Source organism: Melospiza melodia, chromosome Z, assembly GCF_035770615.1.
Source record: "Melospiza melodia melodia isolate bMelMel2 chromosome Z, bMelMel2.pri, whole genome shotgun sequence".
Taxonomy (NCBI): domain Eukaryota; kingdom Metazoa; phylum Chordata; class Aves; order Passeriformes; family Passerellidae; genus Melospiza; species Melospiza melodia.
In genome coordinates, this window is record NC_086226.1 from 856,010 (window position 1) to 882,811 (window position 26,802).

The window sequence follows — 26,802 nt, forward strand, 5'->3', positions numbered from 1 at the left end:
ATTATTATAATTGCATTGCAATGGTACTTAGGTCTTACATGTGGTAGGAGTTGCACTGTGAGAGACTTCAGAGTGCTGCTGGGCCCCTGTGGCAGGTGGGGAAACTGAGGCATATGGGTTTGGTCCTTGCTGGAGGTGAGGAAACAGCTCAGTGCTGCAGGTGGACCCAGGTTTTCTGCCTTTGTCAGCCCCAGAGAGCAGCCCAGGCACTGGGAGAGCCAGAGCAGTTGTCCCACTGTGCAGTGTGACCCAGCACAAAGCTCTGGTGCTCAAGGTGAGATTTTGGTGTTAAGACCTGAATTGAACATTTCAGTTCCCCCTTCCAGTAGTTGCCCAGTGCTGTCTCCTGGCAGGGTCCTTGCTGCAGTGCATGGGGATTTGTGGAGCCCCTTCAGAGATATTCCACGCCCATTCGCCATGGCACAGCTCTGTCTCCAGACTGGGTTTGCAGGGAGCTCTTGGTGCCTGGCAGAAAGCCCAGGCTGAGATATGAGCACCCCTGATCTAAATCCAGAAATTCTTGCCTCTTCCGGGGCTGGACCCACACTTGATCGGATTTTTCCCCCTGGTTTTATGGGCCTGCTTGAATTTTATTGCAAACATAATGACTGCAAAAGGGCAGTCACCAAGGTCTCTTGGAGCAGGTGGTGGCTTTCCAAAGAGTGCCAGGAATTGGCTCCGCCTTGCAGAGCAAATAAACATATGGATCACAGAGTGCAGGTGGTGGGGGAGGTTAAAGGAGGGGAAAAGGACCTGTCTGGCATCTCCTGCCTGGGGTGGGTTTGGGTCTTCCAGCCTGAACCCCACCAAAGCTTGCTGAGGTTTTTCCTGCCCTGAGTCAACAGGGAGACCTGAGACCAGACAGATCAGTCCTCTTGAGCTGGAAGATCTCTACCTGCTGCTCTCCTGACAAAGAAACCATCTGTGCTGCTTGCTGCTAGCTGGATCACTGCTTCTAAATTTGATCCAGGACTATGGAAAAACTTGTCAACTCCTAAAGCAGCTGGCTGGAGAAGCTGGTTGGCAGCCTGCAGCGGGGAGTGGTGTCCAGCGCGCATCATGTTTTGGCAGGTCCACCTCTCTTTCAGGCTGCCTTGGAAGGCTTCCCAAGATATTAGCTCTTTATGGAAAAGAAGAAAAAGGAAAAGAGAAAGAAAAAAAGGCAAACCCCAGTGGCTGTGTTGCAGCACATCCATAACCATCTCCCTGCAGTTCACAGGAGCAGCCCCACAGCACCCCATCGCAGCTCAGCGCACTCGCCCTGGATTACATCCAGCCTGTGCTTTCCTGCTCAGCCATGGTTATCCCTCTCTGCCTTCTACAAACACCTTTTAAAAGAAGTGCTCTGACAACAAAATTACTGGAGCAGGCTTCTAGGAAAGCCTGCTGTGCACGGTGTCCTGGGGAGCTCCATGGCCCTACGGGGCAGGCAGCCTGGAGCGCTGGGAAGCTTGACCTCAGTCAGGATATCTGTGTGTGCCAGGTTTTCTGAAGAGAGAATAGTGGTCTGTTCTTCTACCCTCTATCTGATGGAGCTGACTGAGCCCTTTATCTCACAGGTGAATCACAGGAAATCAAAGCCACGACTTGGGTTCAGTGAATCCAGATGTTGGCACTGGCAGTCACTGACAGGAGTTGGGGTTTTTCGAGGCTTTCGTGGCAGCTGGAGCCTGGTTCCTTTGTCCGGTTGGCTTTTCACCTCTTTGCTTCTTGTATCAGCTCCTAGGAAGGCAGGCAGAGAGGTGCCAGGGCTGCCTGGCAGCATCTCACACTGGCCAGGAGCAGGGGATGCTGGCTGGGGACGCTGGCTGTGGGAATGTGATGGATGAGGCACAGGGATGTGTGTCTGCATCTCCCAGTGCTGGGCACACAGGGATGGCTGCAGTGACAGCAGCACAGAGTGCAGGGCACACAGGGATGGCTGCAATGACAGGAGCATAGCCCTGGGCACACAGGGATGGCTGCAATGACAGCAGCAGAATTCCTGAGATCTGGATGACAAAGCTCCTGACGAGAGAGCAGCACTGACCTCTGTGACCAAACAAGTGTGTTTGTTTCTATTTCAGGCTGCTGCACTTTTTTTAGCCTTTTGACAGAGGAGTTCTGCTAATCTGTGGTAAATAAGAATTTTCTGCAGTCCATGAGTATGTTGGTAAAATATCCATGTATGTATTATTTCGCTCTGCTGGCGCCTCAAATATTTTAATGTGCCTTTTGGTGCTGTTTGTTGAATGAAGAGGGTGTTTGCAGAAGACGTCAACACTGGAGAGGAGTTTGCCAATGCTGACGTGGTCACGGCTCACGGGGGAGCCAAATGTACTGTGCAAATACAGAAGAAGTGGTGACATCAGAGACCTTTCCTGTGTGATAGGAAGTCTGTCCTACTGCATCCAAGGTGCATGCAGAAGGGACCTCCATCCATCCACTCATCCATCCCTCCTCAGCACTCTCTTTTCTCACTTCTGGTACCAATTTCCTTGTGCCAAATGGAGGGAAATACTCTATACAGATGTTTGCTCTGGGAAAAAAATGTAGTGGTGACTGGAGTAACCAGCAGGATGCACCAGGATACTGAAGGCATTTGAGAGACATGTAAAGCAAAAACCGTGTTTGGAAATTAAAATTTAAAATTTAAATTGTATCTGAAATGAAAATGGGCAACAGACTCCGGTGTTTTTTATTCAGCCTTCTAGTGTGTCTGGAATAAATTGGGAGGGAGAGGGGAAATAAGTGCCTTTCAATGGAAGGAGGGTTGGTGAATATAATCAGCGTAGTCATATTTAGGGAACACCCTGGGGACGTGTAATTGGAAGGTAAGATAGCCCTGTATATAATGTTATGGTAGGCTGTCAGCAAGTGGCTGTGTTCCAGACAGACATCCAAGACATTTTTTTCAGTGCGTGAGCCAGTGCTCAGTGTGGGGAGGACAAGCTGTGGTGATATTGGCTTTGTATTATGTCCAGCTCTGCAGAGGATCCAGCGCCTCGGAGAAGATATTTCAGAATGCATTTGCCTCTTGCCTGCCTGCTTTGCTCTGAGCTTTTCCAGTGAGGCACTTTGGCTGGTGTAAATGTGTAAGGGCAGTGAGCAGGTCCAGGTTTGGGGGCTGATTTTTGCTTCACTGGAAGGGCAGCCTGGGAGGTTGCCTGAGGGGTAGCCCTGGGTGGGAGATGGTCTGTACAGTGCTGTGAGTGCAGATGTACAAATAAACACACGCAAAGGAGGTGCCCCCGGGCTCATGTGAATTGGTGAACTTGACAAACAGATGCTTGCTAAGAGGGTCAAATCCATAGGTCTCTGCAATGCCCCCCCTGTGAATAGTTTCCTCTTTAGCAGCTGAGCCCATCACCTGTGTTGAGGGTTTGAGTTTCACACCTCTGCCAAGCTGGACATTTCCTGGCTCTTTGTAAGCAGGAAATCTCTCCTTTCCGTTTTTCTGCACTAGCAGAGATTTGTGATGATGTGCATGAGCCTCTAATTGGCTCCGTGGATTATGTTTGCAGCACAGAGCCTTGAGCCTGACCTGGGATCCCCCATCCCTCTGCAGCTCGGGGGAACAGGAACTGGAGAGATCTCTGTACAATGCAGACATTCAATGGGTTTAATATTGCAGCAACCCCAGCTCAGCTTAAATTGCCAGTGCTGAACTCTGTGTCCATATTTATCAACTTTCTTCTTTATGAATCACTTGCCAAGCTCATATTTGACTCTAAAAATGTCACTAAAATTCATTCATCTCTGGCTGCACTGCATTTCTCTGCAGGTCAGACACCAGCTCCTAAGTGGGATCTGATACTGATTCAAAACACATTGAGGTCCTTCATACAAATCCTTTTCTTTAAGTGCACCGTGGCAAATCTGGATGTTTCATATATTTGAGGAGAAAAATAACTTCTTTTTCCTTTTGTTTCGGTCTTGCAGATAACCTTACCCTGTAAAATGTGTTGCAAAAGTAGGAAGTGTATCTGCACACATGGTAATTTCTGCGGAAGGGGGGGGGTCAGTGTTTATTGTGAGGCTGCTCTGGGATGAATGAATGAGTATTAAACAATGTAATACAAGTATTTGGGGTTACTGTGAGTCAGTGAACTCCATTGCAGCATAGGTAACACCTCAGGCCCTCTCTTCCAATAGGAAAAAGAATTTCACAGGGCAAAATCAGGAGAGTCTGTCGACCAATGAACGTGTGCTCTGGGAGTGAGTCACATTCATAAAGAGTTTCAAGTTTGTGGTCTGGCAGATCCTGGGAGATGATTAAACCCACATAAAAGACCTTTATTAATACAGTTTCTATAGTTCTGCACCAGTCTTAGTGCAGATGGAGCAACAGCAGAAGGATGGAGGGGGGAGTTACTTACCCATGCTGGCAGCGTGAGTCACTGCCATGTTGGGTGGAACACACTCCTATTGCTCCGTGGGCTCTGCATACTCTCTTATCTACAAACTCCTATCTGGGACACATGCAGAAGCTTAGGTAGCTGCAGTGATAGGCCCACAGGATTTTTAGCTGCAGTGTTTACCCCAAGTTACTTTGAAGCATGTTCCACCTCCTGCTCCCTGATACCCAGCCTGGCCAGGATGGTGACCCTGGGACCCCATCACTGCTCAGCACTGGGATAAAACAGAGGGGCAGGTCAGCCCCAAGAGCTTGTCCAGAGTTCTCCTGCAGTGGTGCCCACCTCTGCATGGACTGCTGACAAGATGCTTGTTGGCTCTCTCCTCCCACCACCGGGAGCAATTCACAGATTTATGGAATCCTCGTCCTGGGTTTGGAATAATTTGTCTTCATTTTTAGTATTGATAAGATTTATTCTCAATGTTTCTATGCCTGGAAGTCTTCTGTTAAAGAAAATGTTTCTCATTATCAGCTGTGAGATTGCCAGGTCTGGGACGTATTTCTGGCTTATATTACTGTACTGGTGTACATGAGACATCCCAGAACCAAAGATGATGAGATCCCTGTTTTATCTGTAGGAAAAGATGTTACTGGGTACAGGGGCTGCAGCCCCATCCAAAATTGTGTAATCTGTCACTAGACCCTCTTCTCCATGAGACTTCATAAATAAATGAATTGGGCACCCAGCATGGGGATGCCTGGGGGTGCCTGTCCATGTTCTGCACCCTCCTGAACTGCCCAGCCCAGAGCAGGAGAAAAGGGTGATTCTGACACACCTGTGGTACAGCAGCAGCAGCAGCTGGTAGGGAAAGTGCAGGAATAATGATGGGGAGGGGGGAAGAGGGGCAAATTACAGAATGACAGCCTCTGGGCATCAGGTCAGAAGTGGATTTGTGGTAAAGGAGGGAGAGACCCACACGGTGTTTGGCTGAACCAGAGGACTTCTGGGATGGGAGCTGCCTCCCTCATCTTGGGGAAAACTGCTTGAGATAATTTCCCAATAGAATTTGATGAAGATTTCTTCAGGGAGTGAAAGCATTTAGCAAGGTTTGTCCCATCCCTGTGTGTTTTTGAGGGCCTGTAAAACAGATTTGCTCTTCTCTACCTAAGGTGGGTCTCCAGAAGGCAGAGAGGTCTGTGGCTCTCACACACTCCTGTAGAGCTGTGAGTAGGACAACCTTTCTGTTCCATAGCCTTTGATCTACTAACAGCTCTTGCCTTTGCCTGAAATCAGTGTTTTCCCCCCAATACCACCATCCCACCCCAAGCTGAGGAGAACAGGAGGATGCCACAGGACACTGGGCCCTTGCATGCCTGGGGCAAGTGTGTCCTCTGCAGCTGCTCACCCTGCTCAGGGGCTCCTCAAGGAGGTGCTTTCACATTTCATCCTCTGTGGCAGGAGGGAAAAGGACCCTTTTGTCACCCTCCCCACGGGCTGCTCTGCTAGGCCAGTTGTTTTGCCAGCGACAGGAGCAGATCCCAGATCTGTCCACCTTATTCCTACCTGAGTACACCCTGCAATTTTCTGCCTAGGTAAATAATCCCACACCAGCTTCAGGAAGGGCCGTCCCAGACTGAACTAAATATTTCTACAAGCAAATACTGCTCTAGTATTTTTGGCACGAGACTTAATAAATAAATGAATTTGCTGTTCCTCAGGATCACGTCCACCTCTCTTGTGCAGTTGTGCCAGGCTGGATGTTATCCTGAGCTTTACCAGCACTGAAGTAAATAATTTCCCATCACATTTATGTATTGAGAAGAATCTTCTCAGCTCTTTATCTTCCTGCTGAAGAGGCAAAGTGTGGCTGGTCTCAGCCATACCTGCTGGTGTCTTTGCATTTTTAGGACTTTTTATATGGAAAGGAGCTAGAAAATAATTTTCCCAGATCTTCCTTAGAGGAGGAGCTGGTGGCAATGACTGCTTATGGCTCTGCTCCAAAGAACGGAGCAATCCAGCTCATCCCACATTCAAGTGGAGCTCTGTGCTGGTGTCCTTCAAGGTACAGCATCTCCTCCCTGGACTGGGGGTCTCCTGCATAAAGAGCTCCTTGAATGGGCCAGATGGGTTGATGCAGCTCATCGTCAAAGCAAATGATGCATCCAACTCTGCTGCAAATACCTGGGTGGAGAAAGCCCTCTCTAACTCCTGCTTGTGAGTAAAACCAGCAATATTTGTGCTGAGCATACTCTGCTCTGAGGGCATCGCTACGGCTCAGGCTGCTCCTCGTCTGCTGAGGAGAGAGGAAAAAGGGCACCAAACCACTCACAACTGCTTCCCTGTGAGGCCGGGGCAGCTGGGAGGACTTACCCAGGCATGGATCAGCCAGTGGATTTGGCCAATCCCCCATTATCTATCACTCTTCATGCCTGACAGCGCAGGCCTGAGGCAGGGCCTGGTTAGGCCCTTACATGTGGGGCTGGCAGGAGGGGCCCAGGGGCTGGGAATGACCCCAGGCACACCAGGACCTCATTGGGACACATCTCCTGTGTTCTGGGGACAGGAATGACCCCAGGCACACCAGGACCTCACTGGGACACATCTCCTGTGTCCTGGGGACAGGAATGACCCCAGGCACACCAGGACCTCATTGGGACACATCTCCTGTGTTCTGGGGACAGGAATGACCCCAGGCACACCAGGACCTCACTGGGATACATCTCCTGTGTCCTGGGGACAGGAATGAACCCCCAGAGACACCAGGGCCTCATTGGGACACATCTCCTGTGTCCTGGGGACAGGAATGAACCCCCAGGCACACCAGAACCTCATTGGGACTCATCTCCTGTGGTCTGAGGACAGGAATGAACCCCCAGACACCAGGGCCTCACTGGGAAACATCTCCTGTGTTCTGGGGACAGGAATGATCCCAGACACATCAGGACCTCACTGGGACACATTTCCTCCTGTGTTCTGGGGACAGGAATGACCCCCAGGCACACCAGAACCTCACTGGGACACATCTCCTGTGATCTGGAGACAGGAATGAACCCCAGGCACACCAGGACCTCACTGGACAACATCTCCCCCTCTGTCCTGGGGTTGGGAATGACCCAGGCACACCAGGACCTTACTGGGGCACTGGGAACAGATCTCTCCCCACAGCTAAAAGTATGCCTGTGCTGCTGTGTCCCAGAGAGGAAAAGGATTGCCCAGAGGGCGGTGGATGCCCCGTCCTTGGAAACAGAATCCCAGAATCACGTGGAATGGAAAAGTCCTCCAAGGCCATCAGGTCCCATCTCGTCACTCGGCCCAGAGCACTCAGTGCCACATCCAGCCATTTCCTGGACAACTCCGGGGATGGGGACTCCAACACCTTCCTGGGCAGCAATTTGCAGTGTTAAATCACCCTTTCTGTAAAAATATTCCTCTGAATGTTCAACCCAATCCTCTCCTGGTACAGTTTGAGGCTGTGAAACATTCAAGTCCAGGTTGGAGGGCTTGGAGCAGCCTGGGACAGTGGAAGGTGTCCCTGCCCATGGCAGGGGGTGGGATGGGATGGGATTTAAGGTCCCTTCCAAGCCAAACCATCCTGTGATCCTATAAAGGAGGGTGGTTGTTGAGGCACCCCACCAATCCCCAGAGGATGGGGAGGGTCCCAGCGAGACCATGAACCAAATATGCCATGTGGGAGGCAGGGCCTGCCTACCCCAAGCTGGAACAAGCCGTGTTTTACCCAACAGGTTGTTGCTGTTTGCATAAGGTGGGTGTTACGGGAATGTACCTGGTGCCATTAAAGCATCCTGCCCTGCAAGCTGGGAAAGGCTGCTGAGGTCCCCACTGCCTCTCCAGATCCTCAACTGGAGTTTATCTCCAGATCTTTGACTTTGATTTTATCATTGCACAAGCATTCAGAAGGAAACCCCACTATGAAAATTTTCTCTGAGTAAATTCTGCTAAACTACATGATTTTTTTTTTTCCTGGTGAATTTATGCTGCTGATAGGCAGAGAAATTTGCACTGTTTCATTTTCTGAGAAAGTTTCAGAGCCCTCATTTGGGAGGGGGATTTTACAGAGAGAATTCAGCAGATATGGTCATGCTGTGCAGTGACAGAAGAGGCTCTCAAAGAGGCTGAGACACTTCTCATTTCCTTGAAATGTTAGCTGGGGAATTTGCTTTGCTGCCTTCAGCGGCTGCTCTTTAAAGGAAGTCCCCAGTGCAATCCCATATCAGTGAAACATTAAAAAAAATCTCTTCTGGGTCTTGGTCCCATGCCTGGGCAGTGTGGGATGTGTGGCCTTCAGGAGAACCAGCCTATCACATGCATGTTCAGAAAACACTTTTTTAAAAGCCTATTCATATAATTAAGTTTTTCTGGTTGAAGCCTATTAAAACCAAACTTTAGTTTTGCCATTAGGAAGAAATCCACATCTTCAATCATTTTTCCTCATTTTTCTTTTTTTTTTTCCCTCTCTACATGTCTCTGTAGATAGACATTGTTTCTGGGTAGATGCTTTTTGCTCTTCAGTTGTGGCTGACCCATGGCTTGACAATACAAAATTGTTGATTCTAATGATCTACCTTAGAATGGTTAGAAACTCATCTGATTAGAAACTCTGCAGCCTAATCTTCAATTAATGAGGTACCAGGAGGTAATACTTTTGTTGAAATAGACACTTTGCAATCATTTTGCTGCCCCCAGAATAAAATTGAACTAGAATTCATTAGAAAATTCATTAATTTTGATACTTTGAAGATGAAGAACCATTTTTTGGGTTGCTGGTGCTATTATTCTCTGATTTTGTGGATTTAGAAGGATTTAGTTCTAAAAAAAAATAAAACCTGGAAAAAAGTAATTTTGATCTTGATTTGTTGGCTAGTTATTTTCCAGGGAAGTTGCACAAACTCTTGCATGATAACATTCAAAAGAGAAACTGAAAATATTCCTTCCCGATAGCTCCTTATGGTTTTTTGTGATTATACTACGGAAAAATACAGCAGAGGGAGGACTACAAGAGCCGTGGAGGAAGGAGGCAATTAATTGTAGTAGTTCTTAGAGGTCTTGAACATTGCTAGGACCCAGCTCTAGAAATGAAAGTGCCTCCTGGAGTGCCCTCCTCACCTCTGCCTTTTAGAGGCATTTCAGTTGTGTGTCAGCCTCAGCCTTGGCTCTCTCTCCTATTAAATTAAATAAAAGTTATTTTTCCTATCTCTTCTTCCCCACAGAAAGCTGTTTGAAACCTCCTTGCTTGTTTGAAACCCTGGGTTCAGGGAGGCCTGATTAACTTTTCACCCCCAAGCTGTATGAGCGCTGCTTCCCCAGCACCCACCAGAAACAGCTTCTGGTTTTATGCTGGGGACAGTTACATTTTTCCTGTAAGAACAGAAGCCCAAAGCTAAGTTTTTAAAGATACCACTGAACGCCATGAACCTGAGGGGGTGTCAGGAGTGAAGAAGCGTGAGTCAACCCTGACCCAATTTATTTTTGGCCCTCGTGGAAGGTGCCAGCCTGCTTTGGACACTCAGGGTTCAGCTTGTGTGTGGTTCCACCACTTGGCTGTGCTTCCAGTTTATAAAGATGCACAAAGAAAAAAGGTCTTCTTAACTGTCTGATGCCTGCTAAGTGGTTGTGAAGGCTCCTTGGGCTTGCTTCCAGCTCTGCAGGGGGCTGTGATGGTGCTGATGATTTTTAGCACACAAAGCTGTAACGTGTGGTTTCTGTATGGAATGGGAACATTGCTGACATCCTGTCCAGCAGGGGAAAACCCCAACCCCACACAGACCAGATATTCAGTGGTCCTGTGCCACCTTTGTTGAACAAATATGGAATAATTTTGGGGTTTAGTACATTGTATTGCTTTCAAAGGGAATCTCCAGCAGCACAAGGAGCTGGAGCTGCTGCAGCCAGTGCAGAGGAGGCCACGGAGCTGCTGCCAGGGCTGGAGCCCCTCTGCTCTGGAGCCAGCCTGGCACAGCTGGGGCTGCTCAGCTGCACCAGAGAAGCTCCAGGGACACCTCAGAGCCCCTGCCAGGGCCTCCAGGGGCTCCAGGAGAGCTGCACAGCCCCTGGGGACAAGGCAGGCAGGGACAGCACCCAGGCAATGGCTCCCACTGCCAGAGGGCAGGCACAGATTCTGGCACATTGGGAATGAGGAATTGCTGGCTGGGAGGGTGGGCAGGCCCTGGCACAGGGTGCCCAGAGCAGCTGTGGCTGCCCCTGGATCCCTGGCAGTGCCCCAGGCCAGGCTGGATGGGGCTGGGAGCAGCCTGGGACAGTGGGAGCTGTCCCTGCATATGGCAGGAGTGTTAGAACAATAAGGACTTTAAGCTTCCTTCCAATTCGAACTGTTTTAGAATTCCTTTATAAAGTGCCCCAAGCTATTACTTAGCTGTAGTTTGACTTCCAGAACATATTGAAAATGTTAACATGTAAAATCACTTTTTACCCTGTTAAAACTCAAGGAATAATGTCATTCTCGTAAAGCTCACTGATTCATTCAGCTTGAACCCAATTGTTGTAAAAGGAGATAGCAAGGGTTGAAGGTATCAGAGAGGGGAGGTTTTATTGAATATGCATCTCTGGAGAATGTGCAGCAATTTGGACATGGACCAGTGACATCTCTGCATTGGCCAGTCCCATTCTGGCCTCTTGACCCAACTAATAAACAGAGAAGGTGAGGGGTAGGTTACATACCTGAGATGTAGTTGTTGAGTTGAAGACTAATGGATTTTTCTGGGCAGGAAATGAGGAATAGACCAAACAGGTGACATCCTAAGAGCATGCTGCTTCCTGGAGTTGCATGTGAAAATGCAGTGTTCTCTTGACCATGTGATAAATTAGGTATTTCTGCATAAAATTATCTGCTGGGGCTTGGTGGAACTGAAAGACCTTTTGTGGGATAGGTGTTTCACATCAAGACATATTGCAGGCAGTGAACTGAAACAGAAAGAGCATTTAAAAGCTGAAAACCAGCTCTGAGCAGTATCAGTGGTGCCACACACAGCATTAGCTGTGATTTGGCTGAACCTTTTCAGGGAGGCACTCGAGCCCAGGAGTGTACAGAGGCATGGGTGGGCAAGGGTGATGCTCTTGCTGAGCAGTGTCAAGACTGCACCTTTCTGAAGCTCCTGTGTCTTGCTACAGGACAGAGACATTTCTTGAGTTTTTGGTCACTGGAGAGACCTTTTTCACTCCCATACCTGGTCAGCAGCAGCTCATGACCCAGATGGTGTCTGATATGAATCACAGAATACTCTGAGCTGGAAGGGACCCCAAGGATCCCCCAGCCCAGCCCCTGCCCTGCACAGACCCCAGCAATCCCACCCTGGGCATCCCTGGCAGCGCTGTCCAAAGGCTCCTGGAGCTCTGGCAGCCTCGGGGCTGTGCCCATCCCTGGGGAGCCTGGGCAGGGCCAGCACCCTCTGGGGCAGAGCCTTTCCCTGAGATCCCACCCAAACCCCTCTGGCACAGCTCCAGCTGTCCCTGGGTACTGGGACCTGATGACACAAACCCAGATGAAATATTTATAAAAGCACATTCACAGTTTGCATTTTCTGAACAATCAACTACTGATTTAGGCATCCTGAATTACACTCCAGAGGCTGCCAGCCCTCTTGCTGCAGATGGATTACATCCCAACTGGAACACTAGTGACAGCCTCACCACCCTTCATGCCAAACCAAAAATGGGCTTTGGAGTCAACTCTTCTCTGAAGACCCTCCCTCCATTCCCTCCTAAAAGCCTTTAGCTTTCTTGTGCAGGCCTGCAGGTCACAGGGAGCAGAGATCAAAGCTGTTCCTCAGGGGCCTCTTGCAGACCTTGTTGAAGCCAACCTCAATGCCTATCACAGCAGTATTTTGGGGAGGTAGCACAGTGGTTTCAAGCCCCCATAGCCCAGTTTGAAGAGCCTCCAGCCCCAGGGCAGGAGAACACCTTGTTATGTCTCAGGTCACGCTGACGCAGTTGTAACTAAACAAGACAGATTAAAGGGTACATGAGGCTGAAAAAATAGATTTGCAGCAAAGGAATGAGATAAAAGAAGAAAACCCAAGGAATCTTACTCACGTTATGGTTAATTACACAGACGGTGCTTAGCTGACTCAGCTCTTTGGCTGAAACATGTTCCTTTTTTGCTAGAAAGAAACTAGAATTGCCTTCTCCTTCCTCCAGTTACTAAGACAGATCCCACATCTTTGTTTCCTCTCCTCTGGAAGAGGAAAAATGTGACCCTTCCCATTAATGAGCCCAAGTTCAAGTCCACCTGGTTCTGTGTGTGTTTGCTCAAAAAAAACTTCACTCCTTAGTCTCTATGACAGGTTGGTGGGACAGTGCATGGACTTGGGAGAGTGAAATCCTGCCCTTTTCAAGGCTCTCTGCAAGTGTTTCCATCCTTGTTAGCACTTCACTGGCCTCTGGCTGCTCTCTCCCTTTTCAGCTGTGTCCAGATGTGTCAGTAAGACTCCTCACATCTTGAGAATAACCATCTTTTCTAGCTGAGCTATAAGCTTTTTTTGGTTGGAAGCACTTTGTGGTGAAGACCACGGGGGGATCTGTGCAAGGTAAGGAGAGGAAATGTGCTGCCCAGAGGTGCTCCCCTACACAAGGCCAAATGTCCCATGGGAAGCAGTCACAGGCTCAGGAAGTCATGAGACATGAAAATGCTGGCCGTAGGGTTCAGCTCCATTAGGCTAAAAATTAACAGAGACGTGTGGAAACCTCAGCCCACATCTGCACTGAGTGAAGGTTTCCAGCTGAACAAATCCCTGACGTGGTCTGGAGGCTCCATGGGTTCACTGGAGGCTTGGTAGGTGTGTTCAGAGTTGCTTTCCAGCACTCCCCACAATTATGTGAGACAAGCAACCAACCCCACTGTGCTGTGGCACTTCAGCCTTGCCCTCTCCTGACATCCTCACCGCCAGCAAAACAGGGAGCTAAGGCATGAACTGTGAGGGTAAACCACTTGACTTGAAGAGCAGTGGGGTTTGAGATGGAAAACTCAGTGCTGGTGATGCAAGTAGAGGCCAGCACAGACACAGAAGTGCCTGGGATTACCTCCTGGTGAGGCTGTGTGCGTCTGCTGGCGTTTACCCTGCATCCAAAGGCGAGCTCTCACTCGCGGCTGTGTGACGAGGGCTGTGTGCTCCCAGGAGACGGCCACTCAGCTGTCAGGTGGAGATGCTGCAAAAAAGAAACCAAAAACATGAGCTTGTTTATAAGGCCTCATTTGGAAGTTTTTCCAGCAGGGTAAACACAGACAGGATGTCCTCAAAAGTCTTGACCCAGCCGTCCCCAAGGGCTGTGCCTTTGGGGTGGCTGAACCGAACATCCCCGAGCTGGAAGAGGGGGCTGGTTTGGGGAGGACAACCATGGCACTAAAATGGATTCTTTTTCCACGTGAGAGGAAATATTTCACATTTCACCCTTTCAATCTTTTGGTGATTAATCTGAAGAGGAATTTTTTTTGGTGCCACCTGCATCTCTAGGGAATCCCCAGAAGCATTCCAGTTTGCTGGAACCTGCCTAGCACCCAGAGCCATTCTCACATCACGCCAGCTCCATTCTTTCCTCCTGCAATCCATTATCCCGTACGTGCCTAGCTGCCTTCATGCTTTGCCTCCCAACATCATTTACATGAGAGGAAAATTAGCAGCTTGAGTAATTATGAATAACTCACATGAGACAAAGGGGCCTTGAGGCTGAATGTAGGCAGCCAGAACGTCTGGCATTTGCAGACCTTCCACGGCCAGGAAAGGATCCTTTTTCTTTCCTTTGGAGTTTCTCAGGAATGCCCAGGGGTTTAGGAACCCACATCCCGTTGGTGTGCACCAGGAGGCTGCTGTGGACAAGGGGAGAGCAGATCTTCCAGGTGTCCATGCTGGAATTTGGTCTGGCTCGGGTTTGTGGTCCCCAATTTGGTGGCCATGGGCAGAGCCCAGCCATGAGCCCACTGCTCACATCTCCAAGATATTCTGAGAGCAGGGAGCCAGATTCAGGCTCTGCTCATCCCTGCTTGAGGGCTGGGCAACCCTTGGTTTAAAAGAAAAAAGATCAGAGCTGGAGTTGGTGTTTCCCAGATTGAAGGGAAAACTCCCACATCATGGAGATTGGGTGCTGCTGGGCTGGGCTCAGGACAGCAGCTGTTGCTAGTAAAAATAATGGTTGTTTTTACTAGGAAAAAACTACTCACAGACAGCAGAAAATGGAATTCCACTTGAGCAGAAGCTGCCTCTGAATACCCAAATATAAAAATAAATCTTAAAAGGACTGCCTGTAAACACTTAGTGGTGTGGTCTGCAAGGCCCAATGAAAATAAAGGAATCCATTTCAGTTTTGCATATATTTTCATCCCTACTTGCATGAAAAGCAGCTTGCTGTTGCTTTAAAAACATTAAAACACATGTAAAATACATTAGGCTTGTGGACAGTTTTCCAAGGGGTGTCACCCCAATGTCCCAGGAGTAACCATACCTGTGCCTTGGCAAGTTCCTGTGCTGAAAAGCCTTAAGGAGCAGAGCTGGTCTCTTTTTTTAAATGAGGTTCAATTTTGAGAAGCTCGCATCAGGACAAGTACGCTGGCCCGTGCAGGGTCATTGTCCAGGGTCCCAGCAGAGCCAGACTGAGGTAACCATCCCATTTTAACTGCAGCCCACCACAGCCTCCACAGCCTCTTCTTTCTTCTCTTCTCCACAGTCATAAAAAGAGTGAAGTGCTTCTCCCACCATTTATGCTTGGAAAAGGTCTGGATCTGAAATTGTGCACTTCCCACTTGGAAACAGATGATGTTTAACAGCCTGCTGCTTTTCAGTGCTACTCCCCCAAAACGTGTCATGCATGGGATGACACATTTCAAGAGCGTGGCTTTTTTTCCCTGCATCACAAGACCTATTTGCATTCATTTTTCTCAAATATGGCTTCTGATTGTTTCCTGGTCCTTCAAAAAAAATTTTTCCCCCTGTTACTGTTTTCTTGTCATTTTGATATGCTTCAAGGCCAGGCTGGGCGGGGCTTGGAGCAGCCTGGGATAGTGGACCCTGCCCAGGGCAGGGGTGAAATGAGATGAGATTTAAGGTCCCTTCCAGCCCAGGCCATTCTGTGATCATGTTTGCTCTGCCAGGATCACTATTTTATTCCAGCTGTCACAGTTTTGGGGGGATTTTGGTCAGTCTGGCCGACTGCAGCAGGCAGAGGCCAGAATAAGAGCTTTGCTTGGCAGAGGTGTTGAGCAGGTTCTTGGTGAGCACAGTTTACTGTACACAAAGACAACAGGGAGAAGAGATTTCCTTCCTTTCCTTTCTCTTTTTTCCTCTTCTTCCATTAGACCTTCTGTGCCAGTGCTGCTGCTTGATGGGTATTTGCTCAAAGATTTATGGTTTTATCTCTAATTTGCTGGTTCTTCTGTCCTTTTATGAGTTTGCTTCCTAAAAAGAGGGTTTAAACCATTTTTTCCGAGGAGTTTTTTAATTGATTCTAAGAAAGTGAAGGGGGTTCCAATATTTAATCACAGTTGCTTCCATTTTACTTGCAAATTTGAGATTATATAAGGGGGCAGGGAGTTCCCCAGGTTACCCCATGAAGCACTGTGTGAAATCACTGCTGAACCCTTTGACTCACTTTCATTTTGTTCCTCAATATTCCCACTTGATTCCTGTGAATTTTGCCCTCCTCATACCAGCTGCATAAAATCACCAAAAACATCTTCCTGTAATATTTGGGCTCCTTAACAAGTAAGGGTTTGTCTGCTCTAAGTCCTTTGGTATATTTTACATTGTTTTCCCTGCAAAGATAATTTTAAGAAAAGTTGCAGTATTGCAGATACTGAAAGGTCATGGGAACTTCTGGCTAAGATTAGTCCAACTTCTTCCTATCAATGGCTGTAAGTGGCATTGGCATTGTAAAAGGAGTACTGTGGGAGCATTAAAAGACATTTTTTTTCCCAAGTACACATTGAAAAGCACTTTTATCCCATGTCTAGGGCTGGGCACTAACAGGAGCTCTATCACTATGGGCTGATGTTTTCTATTCAGGGGCTCACAGAGAATGCATTGTTCCAAGGGGAGCTGAGCTGCAGAGGTTGGAGCAATTTCATAAGCACAAAATTCCTGCAAGGTGTCTAGGAGGAGCCTTCAGATGGCAGGGAAACCCTATCATAGGGGCTGCTGTGCAAGTGAGCTCTTATTCTGTATAACTCTAAGAGCAGAAAAAGTAAAACAAAATCCAACCCAAAGTTTGCGTTCCCTTCACTCTGCTCAGTTTGTCATTACCAGGAGCCAGGCAGAAACCTTGTGTAGTGCAGAACAAGTCCTGTGAGGAGCAGCTCAGGGAGCTGGGAAGGGGCTGGAGCCCCAGGAGAGGCTGAGGGAGCTGGGAAGGGGCTGGGCCTGGAGCAAAGGAGGCTCAGGGGGCCCTTGTGGCTCTGCACAGCTCCTGACAGGAGGGGACAGCCGGGGGGAACAGGGACAGGAGCAGAGGGAACGGCCTCAGGCTGGGCCAGGGCAGGCTCAGGGTGGGCACAGCAGGAATTTCCCCATGGAAAGGGCTGTCCAGCCCTGGCACAGTGCCCAGGGCAGTGCTGAGTCCCCATCCCCTGATGGGCATGTGGCACTTAGGGACATGGGTCAGTGGTGGCCCTGGCAGTGCTAGGGGAACAGTTGGACTCGATGGCCTCTGAAGGCTTTTCCAACCCAAATGATTCCGTGATTCCATTAATTTCTCCAAGGATTTACCAACAAACCATCACCTTCCAGCTGGGACCATCCCTCTCTGGTGTGCTGGCTATTAGCAGTACCATTAGCACTGCTGAGATTTACTCAGCAGTGACCCTGGAGGGACATGGACACATCTTTTCATAAACCTTGAGCGGTACAATTCTAATTTGAGCCCCCCCACCCAAATGGTTTTAGTTTTTCAAAGGGCTGCTTCTCTTTTTCCTTTGCAGCATCAGGAGCCTTTACAGAGGGAGGGTTGTAGGCTGGGAGCCCTCATCTCCAGGGCTGCATCCAGGAGAGGCTGAGGCCCACCTCTTTAGAGCTCCGTGGGTCATCCTGGGTACAGACACTCCACACGGAGCAACATGGGCAGATCATTACAGCTGGGTGAGTTTCTCCTTACACTCAGGGGCAAATGTCTTTCTTCCTGGCTTTCCTGTTCCTTCCAGGTCGTTGCTGGCAGCCCAGGCCATAGCTCCTGTGCTTCCTCAGCCCTTACAAAGAGGAGGCAGAAAAAGCTTGGAAGGCACCGCCTTGTGCAGGGGGAGGATGAGAACATCAGGGGATTGCTGAGCACTCTGCCGGGCAGTGACGACAAATGTCCTGACACAACTGCAGACACACAAAGCCATCCCCAAGCAGCATCAGGGCTGGCTGGCACTGCAGGGAGAACAAGTTGTGCTTTTGGAGTTTTCCCTCCTGCAAAGAACAGGCCATTCTTCAGGGAATTCTTCTCGCCCTGCTTCCCAAGTGGGGCTGCCCACTGAAAGGCTGGTTTGTGGTGCCAAAGAGATTCCTCAGCAGAAGAAAAGTGTCCAGTTCCTCCTCGTTTCCCTTTCTTCCCTCCTGCCCCCCAATACCATTCACACACAATAGCTTGGGTCAGGCTGAAGGACACTATTGAGAAAGGTGACGTCTGGAGCTGAGGATACCAAGAAATGCAGGTCTGTTTCCTCCTTGGAAAGGGCTGTCCCATGTGGGCAATCAAACCTTTGGAGAAAGGGAGATTTACTCTTACTTGCACTTGTCTGGATTCAGCTGCTGGGGTTGATTAGTACCCGTTAATTATTTTCCCAGTCCAGGCACTCATAAGCAGAGATCAAAGCACTCCTCAACCCTCCTTTGGCTAAACCAGAGAGAACCCTTGGACCACAAGATGGATGGAATCTGCTGCGGGCAAGGATCCCAGCTGGAAAATGCCTTCAGTCAGTGCAATAACTAAAAATCCTACCACTCTCTCTGCCGTGGGGATGCCCCAGCCAGAATTGTGAGCTCAGAGTGGATATGGTGCATTTGAATATGGTTTTTGTTCTTCCTTTTGATACAGAAGCTTGAGAATACTTCTTCTGTCTTACAATAACTTCTCCAGTCCTTTCATTTATTTTTTTTTTTGCATTGCTACCAGCTTCTTCAATATCACTGCAATTGTATAATCAATGCTATACCAGTACAATACCATTGCGTCTGCTTTTTTTTTTTTCAGCTGAAACCCTTCAGAACACATTTTCCCACCACACAGATAACAACTGCAGCTGCAACTTTCTGTTCAGCTCAGTGAAAATGGGGTTTGTCAGAACACCTCTGGCTGGCTGGAAGATCCCAGTGCAGCTCCCCTGCCCTCAGTGAGAACTGCCAGTGGCTGGTGCTGCCCACAGATTTTATCAGCAGGGTCATGCAGGTGTTTTTCAAAGGATCAATGACTGAAAATATCAATTAGCATTTTAATATTTCCCACCTACAAGGTTAAAAAAAAAAAATGAGAGAGTCGGGGGATAGGGGGTGGGATTAATTCCAAATACTTGAGATTCCAAAGCAGTGAGTGTCTTTCTTCAAAAGGAGAAGGGAGAGGATGCTGCAGAGGCAGGAAACTGCCTCTCAAGTTGGAAATTTTTATGATTTCCACCCACTCTGATATCTACAGGTATATCCTTTCTCATGTGGGCCAGCTGCAGCCAGGGACGTGGATGTTTTTGGTTCCTTTCTGTAGGATTTTTTTTTTTCCTGGGAAAAGCATGCCAGCCTCTGTAAGTGCTCTTCAGTGGGAGTTCAACAGCTTTGTTGGTTTTCAGAACATGTCAAAGGGCAAGAACAGACAAATTCATGCTGTAACACAAATACAAAAACTCTGGGAAATTCAAAGGTGGGTAGATCTGAGGTTCTGCCCCAGGTCCCTTCCTAAATCCTGACAGTTCATCCCTCAGCACAGTGGCTTCTCTTTGGAAAGTCTCCTGCTCCATCACCCAGAGTGTGTGTGCAAGGCTTTGGTGCTCTCACAAGGGTTGTGCTGCCAGCAGGAATATTTTACACCCTGGGAGCCCAGGGTTGGCAGTGGGATATCTTCTGGCTGAGGCTGATATGAACTAACAAACCAGAGCAAATATTTAATTTATATTTAATTACACCCTCAGTAAAACTTTTGTGGGGTGTGTGGCTGCTTGAAATGTAAACCTGAATTTCAGTCTTCATTACTTTCATGTGAAGAAATTAGGAAACCACTCACAGTGTGATGTGCGGGACAAAAACGTGGCCCAGAACAGGGTTGATATATAGTGGTGTCCTGCAATGCTAGTTTTTACCCCCATTAATTTCAGAGAGTGAACACTACACAGTTCTGGCATTCTCTCTAGGAACCACCAACAAAACACAACTGGAACTGGTCTGGAGCATTCCTCATAAGTATTTCTTAAACAGGCACCAACAGGCCAAATAAATTCACTTGTACTTATCAATAAAAACAACTTTGTGGCAACAGCAAACAATCTGATGTTGTCTTTTATGGTGAGAGGATGAGATCATTTGTATGCCAAACAGAATGGGTGAGGTTAGATGAAATGAAATTAACTAAAACTCTCTTTCCATAGAGACAAGAATACAAAAACGACTTGATTGTGTTTTCTAAGCCAGCTTCTACTTGGCTTTCTTTGCTTGTCTATAGAGGATGAGAGAACTGTGGCAAAACGAAGTGATTCCTCTGTCCATGGTGGCAAACTGGCAGGTGTTGGTCAGGAGGCTGATGGTGTGAATCAGTGGTCATGGTCCATCTGTTAAAGCCATCACAGGATCCCAGGACAGCCCCACTCGGGCACCTCCTCAGTGCCTTAGGGAAAGGTACATGGAGCAAGGTAGGAAAGGGCAGCTCCAGGACACTGCTGTGGCCCAGCCTGTGGAAATACCAGCCCCAGGGAAGCTTCTGGTCATTTTGGGTGTTTGGGAGCTGCAAACACCAAGAAAAGCTGAACAGCAGAGAAAAGGCTGCTTTGGCTGAGGGGCACTGATATCGTTGCGTTCTTACCACGGCTATGGTCCTCCAGGTTAACAATCCTGCTGTTTCATCCTTTCTGGAGGCTAAAGGCAGTGTTCTCCAGGTAATAAATATGTGTTTGCCTACAGGAGCAAGCAGGAGCCTTGTAGCTCCCACATGGCTGTGGAACACCATTCCTGAATGTTCTGAACCCAGGGCTCCATTTCTGTCCCGAGTAGTCCAGAAAATGCCAAGGGCTGTCAGTATTTGAGGTTTTGGCTTAGCCAAGGGGTAAGAAACTTGATGGTCCTCACAAAAAAAACAAGTCCATAGCAGAGAATTTGGCTCCCATGGGGAGTTAGGTTGGACATGAGGAAAAATTTCTCCACCAAAAGGGTTGCCCAACCCTGGCCCAGCTGCCCAGGGCAGTGGTGGAGTCCCCATCCCTGCAGGGTTTGAAAGCTGTGTGGGTGTGACACCTGGGGACATGGGGCAGTGGTGGTCTTGGCAGTGCTGGGGATGGTTGGACTTGGTAAGATGGATGGTAAGAGCTTTTCCAACCCAAATATGTCCTTGAGTCTATGACCTGTAACTACCTCCTGTTATTTCACTGTCATGCGGACACTCCAACCTCAATATTGGACGTTTGAATACTTTAAGGATTCACAGGGTGCAGAGGCTGGTCACAGCACTTCTCCAGCGCTCATTCCAGGATGGTTTGAGCTGGGTGGCACCAGGCTGGCGCCCCTGGAGCCTGAGGGGAGCAGGGACCCTGCAGACACTCCAGAGCCAGGGTCCTGAGTGAAACCAAAGCTCTGATGAGCACCAAGGGCTGGGCTGTGGTTGAAGCAGATCAAATGTGGGTGCTCTGCGTCCCCCAGGTACTTGTCCTCCCCCAGCTCTGCTGCACGGGTGGTTAAGCTCCTGCACAGCAGCTGCTCAACAGCTGCAGGTTACACTTCACATATGAAAGAAACCCTAAATCTGTGTGAAATTTCCAGTGGTTTAACAGCTGCTGCCTGAGCCAGGCTGTCTGTGTCACACACACGGTGACACTGGAGGGGAAGGAGGCAGGACAGACAGCTGGGAGCAGTCATTTCTCCAGGCACTTAGTTTTAATATGCTTTTGCTCATGTCAGAGCCTTTTCAGTGAAAACATGAGAATGGAGAAGCCTTTGGATTTATTTCCTTCCCCTTTTCTCACCCCCTGCCCCACAGTTGCAGTGAGTTTAGTATGAGTCAAACTCTGTCATTACAGGATTTTTTTTCTAGGGGGACTTTTTAGTGGGATTCATTGCAACCTTAAATTCTCATTCTTGTGAATGGAGAGGAGTGGTTTCTCCATCCAGGAATGGGCGTTTCAGCTGAATTGGGTATTTGATTTAGACAAAGACAATTTGCTTTGAGACTTCTCTAACTCTAAAGTTACTTTTTTGGAGGAGGCAGCAGTGCTGGGGGTAGATCCCACAATGTGCTGAGTGTCTAGAGAGGAGAAGGTGCTCTGGACAGACGAGACTGTCCTGAAGGAGCGCCACTAAAAAACAGGAAATTGGTTGTGTGCTTTGAAAGAGCCAGGCAGAGCAATTTGTGAGAGGATCTGGAGGGTGATTAAAATATCTACATATTAATAGGCTGTGGTATGACCAACTGACTAACATTGTTTGCCTGTGGAGAGGGAGGGTTTATACCCAGGATGTAGCAGGGAAAAGTCTGGGTTACCAGAAGGGCTTCATTCACCTCAGTCAACAAAAAAGTGCAGGATAAAATCTGTGGTATTGCTGGGATTTATTTCAAAAACACCTGGTGCAAACAGTTGTTTTTATTTCCCAACATTTTGTGCTCCCTCTGCGTTTACAAAAATAAAATGGCCTATTAATTAACAACCAAAACCAGTCCTTAATTCTAGTTTTTACTGAAATTATATTTATGCTAGGAATCCCTTATTTGCTCTCAAATGCAAATTCAGGTTAACCAAAAATGATGTGATTTTTAGCTGTGGGAAGCCCTGCTCTCAGAAGAGGTGATGCCACAGAGTTAAAGCACTTGTGGCACATGCAGAGGATCTCCTGTCTTCCTCACACTGTTTGCCTGAATTTTGGCTGGATTTCCCTGGATTCCGTGCCCCGTGTATGTTATGTGATGCAACATCAGTCTCTGCTCAGATAATAACTACAGGAAGGAATTACTATTAGCTGGAACAGGGTCTCCTGCAAAAGAGGTGGTGCTCAGCTCGCCTCAGTCTTGGTTGTTCTGGTGGGAGCTGCAACTTGGATTGGAGTTTTGGTGCAAGATTCAAATGGTTTGGGCCAGAGTATTCCTGTACCCCAAGTCTCCCTGGATGTCGAGTGTCTACACAGGGATGGGGCATCAGGAAGGGAGAGCAATGGGGAGGCACAGGGAAGACCTTGGGGTGGATATTGTACAACAGTTTGAGTCGGATGGGGCCTTAGGGATCAAGGCTCCCCAGGGTTTGCTGGTTCTGGTGTGTGAAAAGCTAGACATGAGCTGCTGTGTGCCAGAATCACAGCCCAGAAGGTGAAACACTCCCTGGGCTGCATTGAAACAGGCATGGGAAGGTCAAGGGAGGTGATTCCTCACCTCTACTCTGCCCCAAGAGGAGCCACGTGGAGCGCTGCACCCAGCTCTGGGGGCCTCAGCACAAGAGAGACGTGGGCCTGCCAGAGAAGGTCCAGAGGAGGCCACGGAGCTGCTGCCAGGGCTGGAGCCCCTCTGCTCTGGAGCCAGCCTGGCACAGCTGGGGCTGCTCAGCTGCACCAGAGAAGCTCCAGGGACACCTCAGAGCCCCTGCCAGGGCCTGCAGGGGCTCCAGGAGAGCTGCACAGCCCCTGGGGACAAGGCAGGCAGGGACGGCACCCAGGCAATGGCTCCCACTGCCAGAGGGCAGGCACAGATTCTGGCACATTGGGAATTAGGAATTGCTGGCTGGGAGGGTGGGCAGGCCCTGGCCCAGGGTGCCCAGAGCAGCTGTGGCTGCCCCTGGATCCCTGGCAGTGCCCCAGGCCAGGCTGGATGGGGCTTGGAGCAGCCTGGGACAGTGGGAGCTGTCCCTGACCATGGCAGGGGTGGGAATGGATGAGCTTTAATGTCCCTTCCTACCCAAACCATTCTGGGATTCCACAACCAGCTCATTCCACCCCCCTGCCCTCCCCTTGCCCAGTGCCAGGCTGCTCAGTGTTACACCAGGAGTAACCTTGCATGCCCCGTGTCCTCCCCAGCAGCTGGGACACAGCTTTAGTGACCACCAAATGCTCCACTAGCAGCACAATTTTGGGTTTCCTGGTGCTGGCTGTGGACTGGGAGCTCCAGAGCTCCTACCCAAGGATGGCTGCACGGGCCCAGGACACTTGGAGGCCCCCAGAGTGGTGAGAGTTGTGCTGGTTCCCAGCTGCTGTTGGACCCATGGATGTGTTCCGCATGGAAGGGATGGCAGAAAACAGGCCTGATCCTTCCAGACTGGGACAGAGCTGGCAGGGAGCCTGCTTTTCCCTTCCCCAGCCCCTGCATGAGCTCTGGCAAGCCACAGCCCTCTCCTTGGCACAACAGGGTAGAAAATAAGATCCCCCCATTGTTCCCTGCTTCCATGACATGGTCACTGTCCCACTGTGGAGCTCTGGGTGTACAGGACACCCCACCCCTGGGATGGGTCCCATTGAGGGACACAAGTGGGATGCCCCCAGGGATGGCAGGGGACAAAATAAGCTGTTCACTCCTTCCCTTCCCCATCCCTGGGTTATCTCTGCCCAGAAAAGACTGAGCAGAAAATGCCAGGGCTGGATGTACGATGGTTTGGTTTTGTTGTCCTGTTTTAAACAGCTCCTGTGAACAACTGTTGTGCTCGAGGGGCGGGAAGGGGGGTTACCATGGCAAAATGGGATTTGCTGGGAATGAATAGCTTTCTTTTTCTCCCCTGAAATGAATGGGTTGCTGAGACCTCCCTGCATATGAAGGCTGTAGGTGCTATGCTCGGTGGAATGGACAGCGAGCAATTATCCCCCCCAGCTTCACGTTATCCACAGGCTTCTTAATACAACCCAGTGTTATTACACACAAAAAATGTGATCTCAAGTGTGGATTGAGGGAGACAAAATGTTCCCAGTGGGATCTATCCGTGTCTCTTCCCCAGTCCCCTCTGACAACAGGGATTAGCAGCAATGTTTGCACTGACTGTAACTAGGACATAAAGACTATGGTTCATTTCTTCCCATTCAGCTAATTCTTTACATTGCAGACACTACAGGATCCATTTAGGGTTGGTTTTTTTTTTTTTTTTTTGTCTCTTTTGTGAAAGTAGGTTGGGCTGGGAGGGGGTAAGGGGGAGAAATCTGCCGAAGAAACTGTTGGCATCTCCAAAGAAAAGTATCTTTTCAAGCCTCAGGCTGCAGCCCTCAGCCCTCCTCTGCCGGGGATGAAAGAAGCCGCAGTGCACATCTGATGAGATGGCATTCACAGACAGCCTCACTTTTAGGTGAAGGCCACCATATATTTGCCAAGAATGGCAACTTTTAAGAAATAAAGTGATTTAAGCTGGCAGATTTGACCTCCCATATCAAGCTCTGGGATGTTTTTGTTTTTTTTAAGCAAATGGGAGCGCTTGCTCCCAGCAATCTCTCATTCCTGACACATTCCCACCTCTAAAGCAAACTACAGCACCAACTTTAGGTATGTTTTTTTTTCCAGGAGAGCTTTGGGAGGCAGAGTTTGACCACCTGGGAAGAGTTGGGCCAGAACCCCATGGTGAATATTTTTGCCAGCTACGCAATCCCTAATATGCACAAATGAACAGCGTTCATGTTTTGGTCCCATTTGGAAGAAAGCTTCACCAGCAGCCAAAACCTGAGTTGTGGGACACGAGCTTTGTGCAAAAGAAATGGAAAATGCCATTTTGTGCTGCACAATCTCATCACCACCTCAGTCTGTCTGGGGAGGGGACAGAGGGGCAGGGACCCTTGGAGCACCCACGTGCAGGGTCTGGACCTGGTCCATCCCTCCTGTGGGGCAGGGGAGAGATGGTTGATGTGGCCAGCATGCCTCTGGCTAATCCAGGAACATGCACTATCTGCTCCAGTGCCATCCATCAATCTTGCCTTAACAGACAAGTCCTGCTGACTCACAGCAGGTTCAGGGGAGGTTACATGGCAAAAGTGAAGGATTATGAGATGAAAGAGGAACTCATAAATCTTTCTGAAGTGAAGGGCAGTGTGCCACAGGCAGTGCAAGGACACGGTGACCCACCTCTGCCCTGTGATCTCTCCCTCCTCACTGATACAGGCAAATGCTGTAGAAATAAAAGCCCCAGAGCCAAATTCAAAATACTGATTGTGAGGGCTTATTTCCTTATTTGATTTCAAACGTCGAATCTTGGAGATGAAAAGTGTGCAGAGGAGACACACCTCTCATCTGAAATCTGGTCTGCACCATCACAAGCCATAACCCTTGCAAGGATTAACCCAGATCTGTGCACAGACGAGAGAGGAAAAATGACCTAAAATTGCACCCTGCTTCTCAGGTGACCCCAGATAATGTGCCCCAAATGTGTGTGATGATATATCTACTGCCTATCACCTCCATTCCTGGCGTGGGGAGAGAGAACAGATGAATCTGAGCTGAATCTGAGCTGTCCTTGGGGGGAACACAGACTTGCCAAGGCCTTCAACACATGTTTTGGAGAGCAGTAATGCATGTGCTCAGAGTGCAGGATGATGCCTGACTATGTTTTCCTGCAGCACCAGAAATATCCTAGAATGGGCAAGTGCTGATATGGATGACATGTTCCTGGGCTCCTTCCAGTAAAGGGAAGATGTGAATGGTACCTTGGAGAAAGTCACCTTTCTGGCACTCAGCTCTTCTCACAAATTGTGAGGGTTTTTGGCCCAGACCTCCCAGGATATTGGTGTTGAGACCAATAGACAAAACGTTTCCTGCTGGTTTATATGGTGGGGGGGAACAACAGAGGTTTCATGGGGTCCTACCTGAAACCTGCATTAGGGTGAGCAAAGTGGATCACACAAACACAGAACCACAAAATGGTTTGGGCTGGAAGGGACCTTAGAGACCATCTTGTTCCACCCCTTGCCTTGGGCAGGGACACCTTCCACTGGACCAGGCTGCTCCAAGCCCTGTCCAACCTGGCCTGGAAAACTTCCAGGGATGGAGCATCAGATCTCAGATGGCTCTGGAGGGAGCTCAGATCTTTAGCACACACAGAGACACCTCCATTCAGGTCAGAGCTGAGTTTGGTTGGTGCTCACACAGACATCTTTTGTTCTGCTGGCTGTTATTCCCCAAAAATTGCCCAGGACACTTGGTCTGCTCCTCCCAGGAATGGTTATGGGGATGCTCACCATCACTTAATAGGGTGGCTGTCCTGGTGAGTTTTCCTGCCATGGAGGGATGTGGGTTTGGTAGGTCAAAGGATGTTATGTGTCAAAATAAAGGCATTTTGGAGAGAGTGTGCTCATACTGGCATATCCATCTGATGCTAATTAATACAGACAGG